This window comes from Giraffa tippelskirchi, chromosome 5 (genome assembly GCF_054371585.1).
Source record: "Giraffa tippelskirchi isolate mGirTip1 chromosome 5, T2T-mGirTip1v1.2.pri, whole genome shotgun sequence".
NCBI classification, from domain to species: Eukaryota; Metazoa; Chordata; class Mammalia; order Artiodactyla; family Giraffidae; genus Giraffa; species Giraffa tippelskirchi.
The window spans coordinates 149,608,650-149,621,282 of NC_137279.1; the positions used below are offsets into that span (position 1 = coordinate 149,608,650).

At 36.0% G+C, this 12,633-nt stretch overlaps 1 long non-coding RNA gene across 1 annotated transcript in view; it reads right to left on the reverse strand.

The window, feature by feature from the left end:
• Nucleotides 1-1,931: 1,931 nt before the first annotated feature.
• The window catches only part of LOC145506323 (uncharacterized), a 146,215-nt gene continuing 135,513 nt past the window's right edge, over nt 1,932-12,633 (reverse strand). The window contains exon 6 of the long non-coding RNA XR_014053753.1: nt 1,932-3,886. This is a non-coding gene — a long non-coding RNA (uncharacterized LOC145506323). The remainder of the gene's footprint in view (nt 3,887-12,633) is intronic.

Here is a 12,633-nt window from a genome sequence, read left to right on the forward strand (position 1 = left end):
ATTGGGGCAGGAGGAGAAGAGGGCAACAGAGGATGAGACAGTTGGATGGCATCATCAACACAATGGACATGAGTTTGAGCAAACTCTGGGAGATAGTGAAGGACAGGGAAGCCTGGTGTGCTACAGTCCATGGAATCACAAAGAGTCAGACAATTAGCAACCGAACAACAACAACAATTTGGTTTAGAATGATTGATTGCATTGTTTCAGTGTTGGAAAAAATTATTTCAGCTTTACATATTAAAGACTTTTCTAGATTATCAATAAAATCATTCATGTTATATATGTTTTTAGGATTACTGTAAAATTTGGAAATACTCTATTCAGTTTCTTTTCTATATGGGCTGTAGGATTTCAAAGTATTTCTACTTTTCTTTGAATCAACTGTATTACTTCCCAGTTTGCTATCCATGTATTGTGATTACTGTTATCTTCATGTAAGCAAATATTTCTTCTTAAACATCTTTCACATTATGTTCCCATAGTTCACTTCTTCATTAATTAGATTATCAAAGAACCTATTCAGTACTTTTACTTGAACTTTATCTCTTCCTCTTAATGAATTTTTGTATCTCCTGAAAAAGCTTTTGCTGTTATTTGCTTCTCACCATCAGAATAATTTTTACTAACATCACTAAATTCTGCCATTTTCAAGTCAGATTCTATTAACTTTTATCTGAATTTTCTCCTAATTCACAAAGAAAACACCAACACAATACTGTAAAGCAATCATTCTTCAGTTAAAAATAATTTTTTAAAAAGATGATAAAATATGGTTTTTATATACTTCCAAATAGAAAGGCTGCAATTTCCCACTTGTTTTACTGAAACATTCCAAAATGTTTTCAGAAGACTGTTAAATGGCACACTCAAGCTTCATCAATTATTTCAATAAACTTTTTGCATACTATAACTCTTGGGGAAAAAATACAAGCTGCATGTGTTTAAATACTCCATTGTTTAAAATATTCTATGAGGTGAAAATCTGGAAAGAAAACATAGCTGTTGCAAAACAGTAAAGTAGTCAAAAAATTTCATTTACTGTCATAGTAGCTTTTTCTCTGACAAGACTAAGGAAATGAGCTGGCATGGCACATATTCTGCTTACTTATTAAAGTTTTTAAAGAGTGTTTGCAGCCCTTTGTCCTCACCTTTCATAACAGCTGCCTAGTCAGAAAATTTATTCCTAATATTTTTCAGTAGCTGGTTTTCACATTCCAGAACTTGTTTCATTTTTTAAAAGTTAAAGTCACAACATCAAGATGGCTTCCAATGGACAAAAAAATATTAAAAATTATTCATCAGGACTTTGTTGTTGTTAATTACTAATTAATCAATGTTTCATATTCAGTTTAGAATATTTAACAAAGAATTAATATTTGGTGTATTTTCCCCTTAATTTTGTTTGTCTTCTCATTTTGTACACATTTTCCCATTATTAAAGTTAATTCTCCTTAAACTGTTTCAGATATGTCACATTTACTTTTTTCATTTTGACATTTCCCAACTACTCATGTAAAAATGGTCAAGTTTAACAATTTAGAGAAAGACAGTCTTTATTGTGAAAGCTGAAGGGCAAATGTCCTTCATTTAAAAATTTAATAACCCTAATTAATTTTGTTAAGCTCTTTGAAATAATACTGAATGTTCTTTCTTATCTTTTATTCAAGACATTAATGTAGTGGCATTTGTAGTTGATTTACTTTTTGGTAATCCAAGTAAATATAGATTTCCTATGCTCTGTGGAGTCTTCATGACTTTCAAGGGTTCTCATTATACACATCTGGCCTGGAAACTCATCTGTTGTAAGTAATGACTGTCTTGTTAAAAACAGCTTAAACAAAACAAGACATATAAGCTTTTAGTCTTGGCATAGACAAACCAGGATCTACAGTAGTTTAATCATTTACTTTTCATAATATCTCCTTGAGTTTTTTTTTTTTTCCTGATTTTATGTTCTATTTGCATCTCTGTGAAGTTATTAAAGTTAAGCAAATAATCTTTTTTATTAAACAATGTTGAGTGGAATTATTTCTTAATAAAGAAGACTACAATGTTTAAAGATCATAATAATTACTGAACACAGTGACTTCATCAGTATATAAAGCTGTTCCTGACCTTTGTGATCCTCAGACTCCATTCTTTCTTGTTCCCTATCCTCAGATTTATGCCTGTTTCCTAAATCACCCAGTTCCTTTCTAAGGTAACCTGTGTAAGTAGTCACCCAAACTGTAAGAATTGTGTAAGTATCCCACCAAACGGGAAAAAGTATCCCCATTTTCCCACAGAATCTATAAAGGAGGAACCAAGAAGGAGGCTTTGGCCTACACAACTCACAAAACACCACAGGGCATGGGCCACTCTCCAAGAAGCATGATTTTCTTTGCAATCTTACTACTAAAGGCAGAAGGAATGACTTTTGTGAACAAACTACACCCAGTCCAAGGAAAAATATTCATTTGTGATGACAGAATAGTCTGAATTCTTAAAGAAGCCTGTCTATCTTCCCTTGAATTATGCAAATTGCATCATTATGTCGAGTCGAGCACATTCCTCTTAATGGCTTTCTCTTTTAGTTCAAAAAAAAAAAAAAAAGCTTTGTGATCACAGTTCTAATAAGGACCTTCTAAAATCTTTAGCTATATAGGTCCCTTACTCTCCAGAGGAGGCGGAAGTCCCATTTTATTTAATCCTGACAATAGCTAATTGAGTGCTTCCCTGGTAGCTCAGATGGTAAAGAATCTGCCTGCAATGTAGGAGATCCAGCCTCGATCCCTGGGTTGGAAAGACCCCCTGGAGAAGGGAATGGCTACCCATTCCAGTATTCTTGCCTGGAGAATTGTATGGAGTGAGGAGCCTGGAGGGCTACAGTCGATGCGGTCACAAAGAGACACGATTGAGTGACTAACACACATATACAGCTAATCAAAGTAGATATAACTTTTACCCTTACCTTTTGTCTCGTTGTATCTCACTGTTCAGACTGTTTGTTGAATCCATGGTAGGCAAGGCATGAGCAGGGAAGCTGGAAGAAAACTCCAAGGAGTGGTAGGAACTGCAGACACATTTATACTCTCCTGACTGGCACAGCAGCCGTAGTAGCAGACACGCTGTATTCTCTCCTCTCGTGGCTGACCCAGCAGACACAGTCATAAGGCAGCCATAATGCAGCCTCAAAGGTTTTTCAGGTGGAGCTTATATATGTTTATAGAACAAAAGTGGCCTGTGGCCAAGCAGGTACATTGTGACCACGTGTGCAGTGCTAGAAGTGATCTCAGCTGTCACATAACCACATACTTACAAAACGTGGGGCGAGAATGAGAGGCCGTGGGGCAAGAGCCTGATCACTGCCATCTTGGCTAATTTGCTCTTTCCCTACACCTTTCATTTGAGAAAACTAAGACTTTAAAAAGAAATATAAACTTCACATAGCCAGTTTTTAAGTGACAGAGCAAGAAATCAAATTCAGAACTATCTAATGATAAACTTCACGCTCTTATCTGTGTTGTATGGGAGACACCTTGTACTAGCTTAGGAAGCCAACTGTTAAATATTTAAACTTTTTTGAGTTGGTTGTTAAAACCATTAGTGAAAATCAAATTACGCAGGGGTTAATAGTCAGCTGCCTGTCGCTCTGGCTAAGCCATGAGAAGAACACCATGGGAAAAGAATAAAAGTGAGATACAGCAACTAAGTATAATCTAAACAAAAAGTACATCAGGCTGATTAGTTGGGATTGTCACACCTTGCTGAGCAAAGGAGGAACATAGCGTGGACCGTGGAACTCCAGGTCGCGCAAATTCAGAACACTGCTTGAGCACGCACTGATTATTCTTCCAATGGTCATGTGAGGACTGCTGCCCCTGGCTGTGTGATGCCTTTGGTACTAGGAGATAACATAAAAGTACAAAGAAGAACATTAACTCTGGGACGTGACTGGGGGCATGGGAACCTTATGTTACCTAAAAACCAGATACTTTCTGCATACCAAGAGCTCAATAAAAGTGATGTGTCAGTGGGGCTCTTGATCCCAGAGGTCTTGAGTCCCCCAATCCCATCTTGAAAACTTTAATTCTGTCTCTAATTTCCTTTTTCCAAACTGTGCGTTGACCACTTTCGATCCCTACCCGCTGCACTGGGCGCAGCAAAATTATACAAACTAATTAATTACAAAGGTAATAAGTACCCAAAAATACATTGTGTCCTCACTAACTACACTACTATCACTGTTTCTGAATTTATGTTTTTTTTTTTAACATCTGCAAGTAGACTCCTATAAAATGGTGAGCTACTGCACATCTGTTCCCAACTCCAAGTTCAATGATTTCAAGTTCATAACTTGAAAGTGGCCAGGATGGCATTATTTACATTTTAGAAATTAGCAGTACTCCCCCTCCCTATCAGGGGTGGTTATTAAATATTTATCATTACACTATTTTTCTTAACCATTACACTATCCAACCCTTGAACAGTGATTATTTCTCTCTATGAAAATGCTTCACCACAACCCATTATCAGAGAATTGATCTTATCACTGCCATGTAATCTGGCACCCCTGTGGTCTAAAGAGTTAACATAATCTTAGATATTTCACATACTGTGGACTAGGGTAGGTAAATAAATGTTCTACTTTCTATAGTAATAGAAAAGAACAAAATCCATTCTCCTCAAACTGACAGATGCCCAGTACAGTAAATGTATTCCTTACATGACAAGTATCAGTGAAGTGATATATTGCTGTCCCTCTTAAATGACCTTTCGGAGCAAAGGAGTAATTTAATATCTAGATAATGAAATGAAAAATACAAAATATAAAACTTCTTGTTTAGACTACAGACAGTAAAAGAAACATATCGAAAGATCTTAAATCAACTCTCTGTGTGCAGAAAATTCAGATATTAAGGAAGAAGTAACTGGCGGAATTTTTGCCCAAAGAGCCTCTGATCCCCTCACACACACACCCTTCCATTGATTACCTGCCTTATTTCAAATCTAGTCACAAAAGTCAGAAGAGCCAAAATCTTTATCCTCAATTCCCACTTGAACTTAACAATTTATTTTGCATAAAGTCATGTGCTGACATATGCCCTGTGAAATCAAAATGAATTATTCTTCTCTATTAATACTACACAGTACTGTTGTTCAAAGATATTTATGAAATTGTTATATATTTTCAGAACTTGATATATATGAAGCACTGCAAAAGCCAAGTGTTTAGTAATATGTTCTAAATTTTCCTCTAAGCCATGTTTCTAGCAAACCATAGGTAAATATGAAAAGCAGAAGATAACATGAAATTAGAAAATTGCTTCATTAAGAATAATTCTGTGACACAGTTCCTTACTCTCCAATAAAGAGCAGCTACAAAGTACAGAATAACAACTCTGAAAATTAAAGTTTAGCTAAGGCTGTTTTTTAAATTGAACTTATTGGATGACAGGTTCAATTCTGAAAATTTCATAGAACCAAAAATTAGGAATATTGTCAGGAAAAGTCATTTAGTTTACTTTATTAGGCTGGAATACATCTATACCAGTATTTTCCAAAGTTCCACAAAATGGTAATAGATGTTACATGAGAAAAAAGATTAGTCAAATAAGCTTGAAAAAGACTGGATTTTTTTTTTGTTTTTTTTTAACAATCCCTCCTTTCTAGGTTCTGGGAGCTACTCTGTCCCCTTGACCCATCAGGCCCTACAAAGGTAAAGCCCTACTGTAACTAGCCATAGGGTTTAGTACTATGTTTACTGGTGCTCCTAAATCTGTCCAAACCTTCATAAATGTAATTAATCTCTTCTTAAATTATCCAATTAAGTGTCTCAACTATTTCCTGCCAGGTTCCTGACTGATAGACACATCTCAAACATTTCCTTACCAGGTGTATAAAATAACACCACTTTTTGACTAAAAAATATGGTAGGCCATGAAAGTAAGGCCATTCACATTGTCTACGTCACTTAAAGTCTAAACAAAATCAAGGAGTCCGCCCTGCTGGAAGATAAGCAAGCACCTTGAGGACAGCTGTCAATGGGTGATCCTCATCAATGGGGACAAAAAAGAAATCCTAATAGCTGTTCAGTCTAAGCAATGCATGCCACTCATTGGAATGGGGACTAGATGACGTGCGGAAGTAGCACAAGTCTCTGGCATCTCCCAAGAAATAGTCACAGAGATGTCTGGCATGGACAGAGCTTGGTGATCTCTTGAGATCTTGAGATCTCATCACGCCAGTCCACATAGGTCCTCTTTTCTTCCCTTTCCCATTGGAGGGAGTCCTACCCAATCTAGGGACAAGAAAATAATATATCTGCCCAAATGCTTTCTGTTTTCCACTATGGATTTTTGAACTTAAAATGAAGAATTGCTTCTTGGAGTCTTATTTTTGTTATTCCAGGACTGATGGGAAGTCTCCCAAAATATAGGAGATGAAATGTAATAAAACATGAAGTAGAAGGAAACCTATCAGTATATCCCCCAATGCATTTTCTTGCCACATAAATTTTGATAGGGTCTAGTTCAAAACGATGGAGCCTATACATATGTTTACTTTTCCTCTCCTCCCCAAAGTCCTCTTGAAATAATGCTATACATCTATAAATGGAATAAATTTATAAAAGCACTGAATGTATAATGACAAGCAAAGATTTTAACAGATACCCACAAAACCAAAGGCAGTAAAACTAAATCAACAAAGAAATAATAATTGAGGAGACCAGAACTTAGATTATGCATAGGAGAAAGTTGCAATAGAGATAGAAACTCTTTTCATAACAAATCAAAAGCTCTTCCTGAATTTATAGGTAGAGAAATCAAGAGTAAGAGAAGAAAAGCTACCAGAAAGAATAGCAAACTGGCTATTGCAGGAAGATGCTTCAGGCAGGCCTGAAGCCTAAAACCTGCCACTGAGGGTGGCAAGCCTAGAATTTACCATTAATCTCTCCAGTCCTACAATAGCACTGAGGGATGCTTTGGGAGTGCTAACAATTACAGTATTTTCAAATGCTGGGCAGACAGGCACATAGCACAAATCTCTAGAGAAAGCAGTCATAAGGGACTAACTATGTATAAAACAACCATAAGGTTGTCAAGACGAATGTCCTGAAGAGTCATCACCCAGATTAAGTAGTAGTATTAGTAGGCAGCCAATTTCATGGGCATTTGAGAGTGAGAGGGTCTTACTCATCTAGCTGAAGTGCTGCTGTGTACAGCCAATTTGTGTGCAGTAGTTTTTCCTTTACATGCTTAAGGAAACTTGTATAGTCTGTCCTATGTTTAAACAGTGTTCTGTTAATCACATAACCATCCTATTTGGGCTAATTGCAGATTGGTGTCAAGATAAAGATTCACATAAACATACACACACATGCATACAACCCCTCAAAACAACCAAACAAGAAAGATCAGATTCTGAGGCCATATAGTATAGTGGTTATAAGTATAGTCTCTAGTCCCTAACTGCCTTTAGTTTTCTTCAAAATGAGGATGATACTTTAACTCTCAATAGATTTAAGCTTCCTTTGAGATTGCAATGAGTTAATATACACAAAATTTCATGTACTTGTCACATAGAAAACATTATGTGATTTATGATAAAAAATCATCATTATATTACAGCTACTTGAAGGTTTATAGACTTTTCTATAAAAGGCCAGATAGTAAATATTTTAGGTTTTGTAGGCCAAATATGATCCTTGTTGCATAGTATTGTGTATGTGTGTGTGTTTGTGTGTGTATTTACAAGTCTAAAAATGTAAAAACCATGTTTAACTCACAGGCCATACAAAAACAGCCTGCAGGCAAAATTTGGCCCACGGTCTGCAATTTGCAAACCCCTGTTTTAAAACATCATTTCACTTTCTATTGTAGGGATAAACAGCCACCCTTTTTCTATTAAGAAGTGGCAATCTCACACCGAGATTCTAAATCACCTATTAAGAACATGTATGAAAAGATAAAGGAAAATTATTCCCCAAGATTTGTAGACTTAGAGAAAACAAGTACATTGCCAGTATCCTCCTTATCTCACTTGGGCCTGTCCAAGAGAATCATCTCTTCTAAACAAAATTATGCCCATGAGAATAAATTGCTTATCCTCTTTAGATGAATTATTTTGACAACATTACAATTCACTACTCTTCGGAGACATGTATCATCCTGGAAATGAACTTACAGATGTCAATTTCTCAGACATATCTATCTAAACATTTTCCTATTTAGACTGAATAGGAGGGGTTATCAAATGGATAATAGTTAGCAGAGATAAAATATATTACACAAGGCAGTTAAAAATGAATTATAATTAATAAAACGTCAGGAATTCTAGCATTAGGACTGTAGAAAAGGAAGGAGTAGGAGGAACAGTTATATGCTGAAAACTGGTACAAAAGAACATAGTAAGTTGCCCCAGAAGACTGAAAATAAGGCCAGCAGTCTTTTGTGGACCTGACATATGAATGAACCTGAACATATGAATGCAGGACCTCACAAGGCCCTGAAATGGCAGCATCTCTCCTAAACAAGTTCTGATGCTAATTGGACATGCAAAACAAGAGATTATAATTTTACAAGGTCAACCTGAAAGCATTTAATTTCTTGGGATCTCTTTGGTGGTGAAGCGTTTAAAATAAACCACAAAATCTTAAGAACAAATTTCTGATCATGGCCGAAAACAGAAAGCTCAATGCCTGGTCAATTTCGTCAAGATTTTGGCAAAACTGTATTTACATTTGTGGATCTTTTTGTGCTACATTTACTAAGTCACAAGAATAAGGTAATTGGAGCTTTATATTGGGAGAATCATTCAATTAATACAAATTAACAATTTGGGAGTATAGGCATACTATGCATTGATGTATGATATATACATAAATACACACACATAAATATTAATATATTCCTTTAATCTATTCATATTCTGTATATAAAAGAATGCATATTTGAATTGAAATTTTCTGTTGCGAAAAAATGATGAAGTCTCTGCTTTTATCTTATGTGAAAATTAAAACTATTAGAAATGGGCCAAACATTTCTGGAATTATTAGTAAAGGATCTACAGAATATTTAAATAAAATTTTAAACATAATATTAAATATGTTGTAATGCAATGTGCTCTTGTCTATTTCAGTTGAGTCTTGTGGATCCAGGGAGTGTTACTTGCATAAATTGTTCCACTTGAAATTTTGGGGTCTGAAAACATTCTGATGATTCTTGGCATTTACTGAGATGTACTATCTGACATTCTCTAACTGAAATCTTAGAATGATACAATAACATTGAGCTAATAATTATTTGTATATATCATTTGTAACTCAATACTAAAACTATCTGACACAAAAGATGTGTACTGACTGAAGTTTCCATAGAAATCACTAACAAACACATGAAAAGATGCTCAACATCACTCATTATTAGAGAAATGAAAATCAAGACCACAATGAAGTACCATTTCACGCCAGTCAGAATGGCTGCTATCCAAAAGTCTACAGGCAATAAATGCTGGAGAGGGTGTGGAGAAAAGGGAACCCTCTTACACTGTTGGTGGGAATGCAAACTAGTACAGCCACTATGGAGAACAGTGTGGACTTTCCTTAAAAAACTGGAAATAGAACTGCCATATGACTCAGCAATCCCACTGCTGGGCATACACACCGAGGAAACCAGAATTGAAAGACCAACAGGTACTCCAATGTTCATTGCAGCACTGTTTATAATAGCCAGGACATGGAAGCAACCTAGATGTCCATCAGCAGACGAATGGATAAAAAAGCTGTGGTACATATACACAAAGGAATGTTACTCAGCCACTAAAATGAATACATTTGAATCAGTTCTAATGAGGTGGATGAAACTGGAGCCCATTATACAGAGTGAAGTAAGCCAGAAAGAAAAACACCAATACAGTATACTAACGCATATATATGGAATTTAGAAAGATGGTAATGATAACCCTATATGTGAGGCAGAAAAAGACACAGATGCATAGAACAGTCTTTTAGACTCTGTGGGAGAAGGTGAGGGTGGGATGATCTGAGAGAAGAGCACTGAAACATGTATATTATCATATGTGAAACAGAATGCCAGTCCAGGTCCGATGCATGAGACAAGGTGCTCAGGGCTAGTGCAATGGGATGACCCAGAGGGATGGGATGGGGCGGGAGGTGGGAGGGGGTTCAGGATGGGGAACACTTGTAAACCTACGGCTGATTCATATCAATGTATGGCAAAAACCACAACAATATTGTAAAGTAATTAGCCTCCAACCAAAATAAATAATTAATTAAGAAAAAAGTTAAAGGTTACTTTTAGGCAAAATCTCAAAGACATCCTTTATTCCTGGTGTCTTCTGTTTACAATTGCACTTAAAATATTACATGTCATCTGCCTTTGTTGTTCAGTTGCTCAGTTGTGTCTGACTTTGCGACCCTATGGACTGTAGCACACCAGGCTCTTCTGTCCTCCACTGTTGCCTGGAGTTTGCTCAAATTCATGTCTATTGTGTCAGTGATGCTATCTAACCCTCTCATACTCTACCGCCTCCTTATCCTTTTACCTTCAATCTCTCCCAGCATTAGGATCTGCCTGTACCTCTTTATAATTTCTCAGGAAAAAAGGTAGAATATTTTTACTTCTCAGAGAATTCATCCTCTAAAATGCTAATAAGGGGAATGGTTTAGGGTAGTACATTCTAGGGAATAAAAATAGAATAAGAAAAGCGTTATAAAAATGAGACAAAATGTTGCTTGGTATGACAATATGCTACATTAAAACTGCTGGAAAAAGAAGAAATTAGATTTAAAAAATCTCATATTAGGGTTAATATAGAAATTTTGTTTAAAAATATCATAAAATTATCTTATCTTTAAAAATAAAAAAATGTATTTTCTGCTCTGTACCTCAGGTGGCTTCACTGGCATGCTGTATCCCCAACTCTCATACAAAATACTGAAATTTCTATGTTGAGCCCCTTATTTGATCTTTATTGTTATTTCTGAACAAAAACAACTAGAGTCGTGTGGCGAGTGTGGCATAGTAAAAGTAGATATGGTGATAGATAGATAGTCAATAGTCTCAGGATGAAACTGAAACATCCCACTGAAGTTAGAAAACAAGGACTTTTATTTTTGTTTTTGTGCCTTCCAGTACCATTTACATGATTATTACTGTGTCTGCATACATGTAAGTGTACAGATATAAATAAATAAATAAAACATAGTGAAAAAAAGTGTTAATTGCTCAGTTGTGTCTGACTGTTTGTGACCCCATGGACTGTAGCCTGCGAGGCTCCTCTGTCCATGGGATTTTCCAGGTAAGAATACTGGAGTAGATAGCCATTCCCTTCTCCAGGGAATCTCCCAACCCAGGGATCAAAGCTGGATATTCTGCATTGCAGGCAGATTCTTTATTGTCTGAGCTAATGTAGGTACTATTATATAAGTCAAGTCCACATTATAAAATAATAGGGTGAAAGCACTGCTACCTTTATGTACCATGCCTTTTCACAAAATGGCAGTATGAAATTTATTTACCAGAAAACACCATAGAAAATGTTATCAATGGCCAACATATGGATTGAAACATTCTCCTTCCCCAAATGACTGTTATCCACTCATCTAATGGTCTTTGGCTTATTCCCGATGATCAAAGAAAGTGGTGGGTAGGCTACATGGGCATCATCAGTATGCCTTCCTTCTCTATTCTTTTCAGCTCCACAAGTTTCCTGCTACTCTGGTACCCACGGATAGTTCTGCAGTCTCTGGTATATCCTCCACTATCATATTGCCTCCTTTAAAAGTTCACACACAGAATACTCATAATTTTGCCCACTAGGAAAGTGAAAAAATCCTGGAGTTGTCATTTCTATTGGTAAGCTGGTAGAGCAATTCACTGTTTTTTAACTCATGATTTGTAGCATTTGCTTCTTGCTATGATGTAAATACTTCCATCATGGCTGATTTCAAGCTACCAACAGTTTAACAATTGTCTCACAAAATTCCTAAGTAACTGACAAGTATATTCCATAAATGTGAAGAAGCACCAACACACCACTGGCACTGCTTTTTTAATTTTCCTTATCTCAGCCTTTTTCAGTGGCTTTTTACCTGCAAAAAAAGTTACACTTGGCTGTCTTGGAAAATATTGTTGTTGTTTAGTTGCTAAGTGTGTTTGACTCTGTGTTACACCATGGACTGCAGCATGTCAGGCTTCCCTGTCCTTTACCATCTCCTGGAGTTTGCTCAAATTTATGGGAAACACTACTCCCTATAAATTCACGGATCCCACTTTCTTTGCCCTAAATTTTTTCCTCAGTGTCCACATCCAGTGTTGGCAGCAGAGGCTGAAATTGTCAATCTATTATTCCCTACTTGTTTATAAAACTTTTACACATTATATATGCAAGTATTGATTTTAAAAAAGTAAATGAAAGTAAAGGGAAGAGAAGAAAAAAGAAGAGAAAGGAAAAAGAGAGAAGAACAGAGGAAAGGAAATATTGTTCTCCCCTGTCTTTTTCAAATATATTACTTGCCTTGTGTCACAATCATTCTTGCACATGTACTATCACTTTCTGAAGTTAATTTCTGTGTCTCCAAAGCCCAGCCCATAGTGAACCTTCAATAAATATTGTTGAAAAAATGGA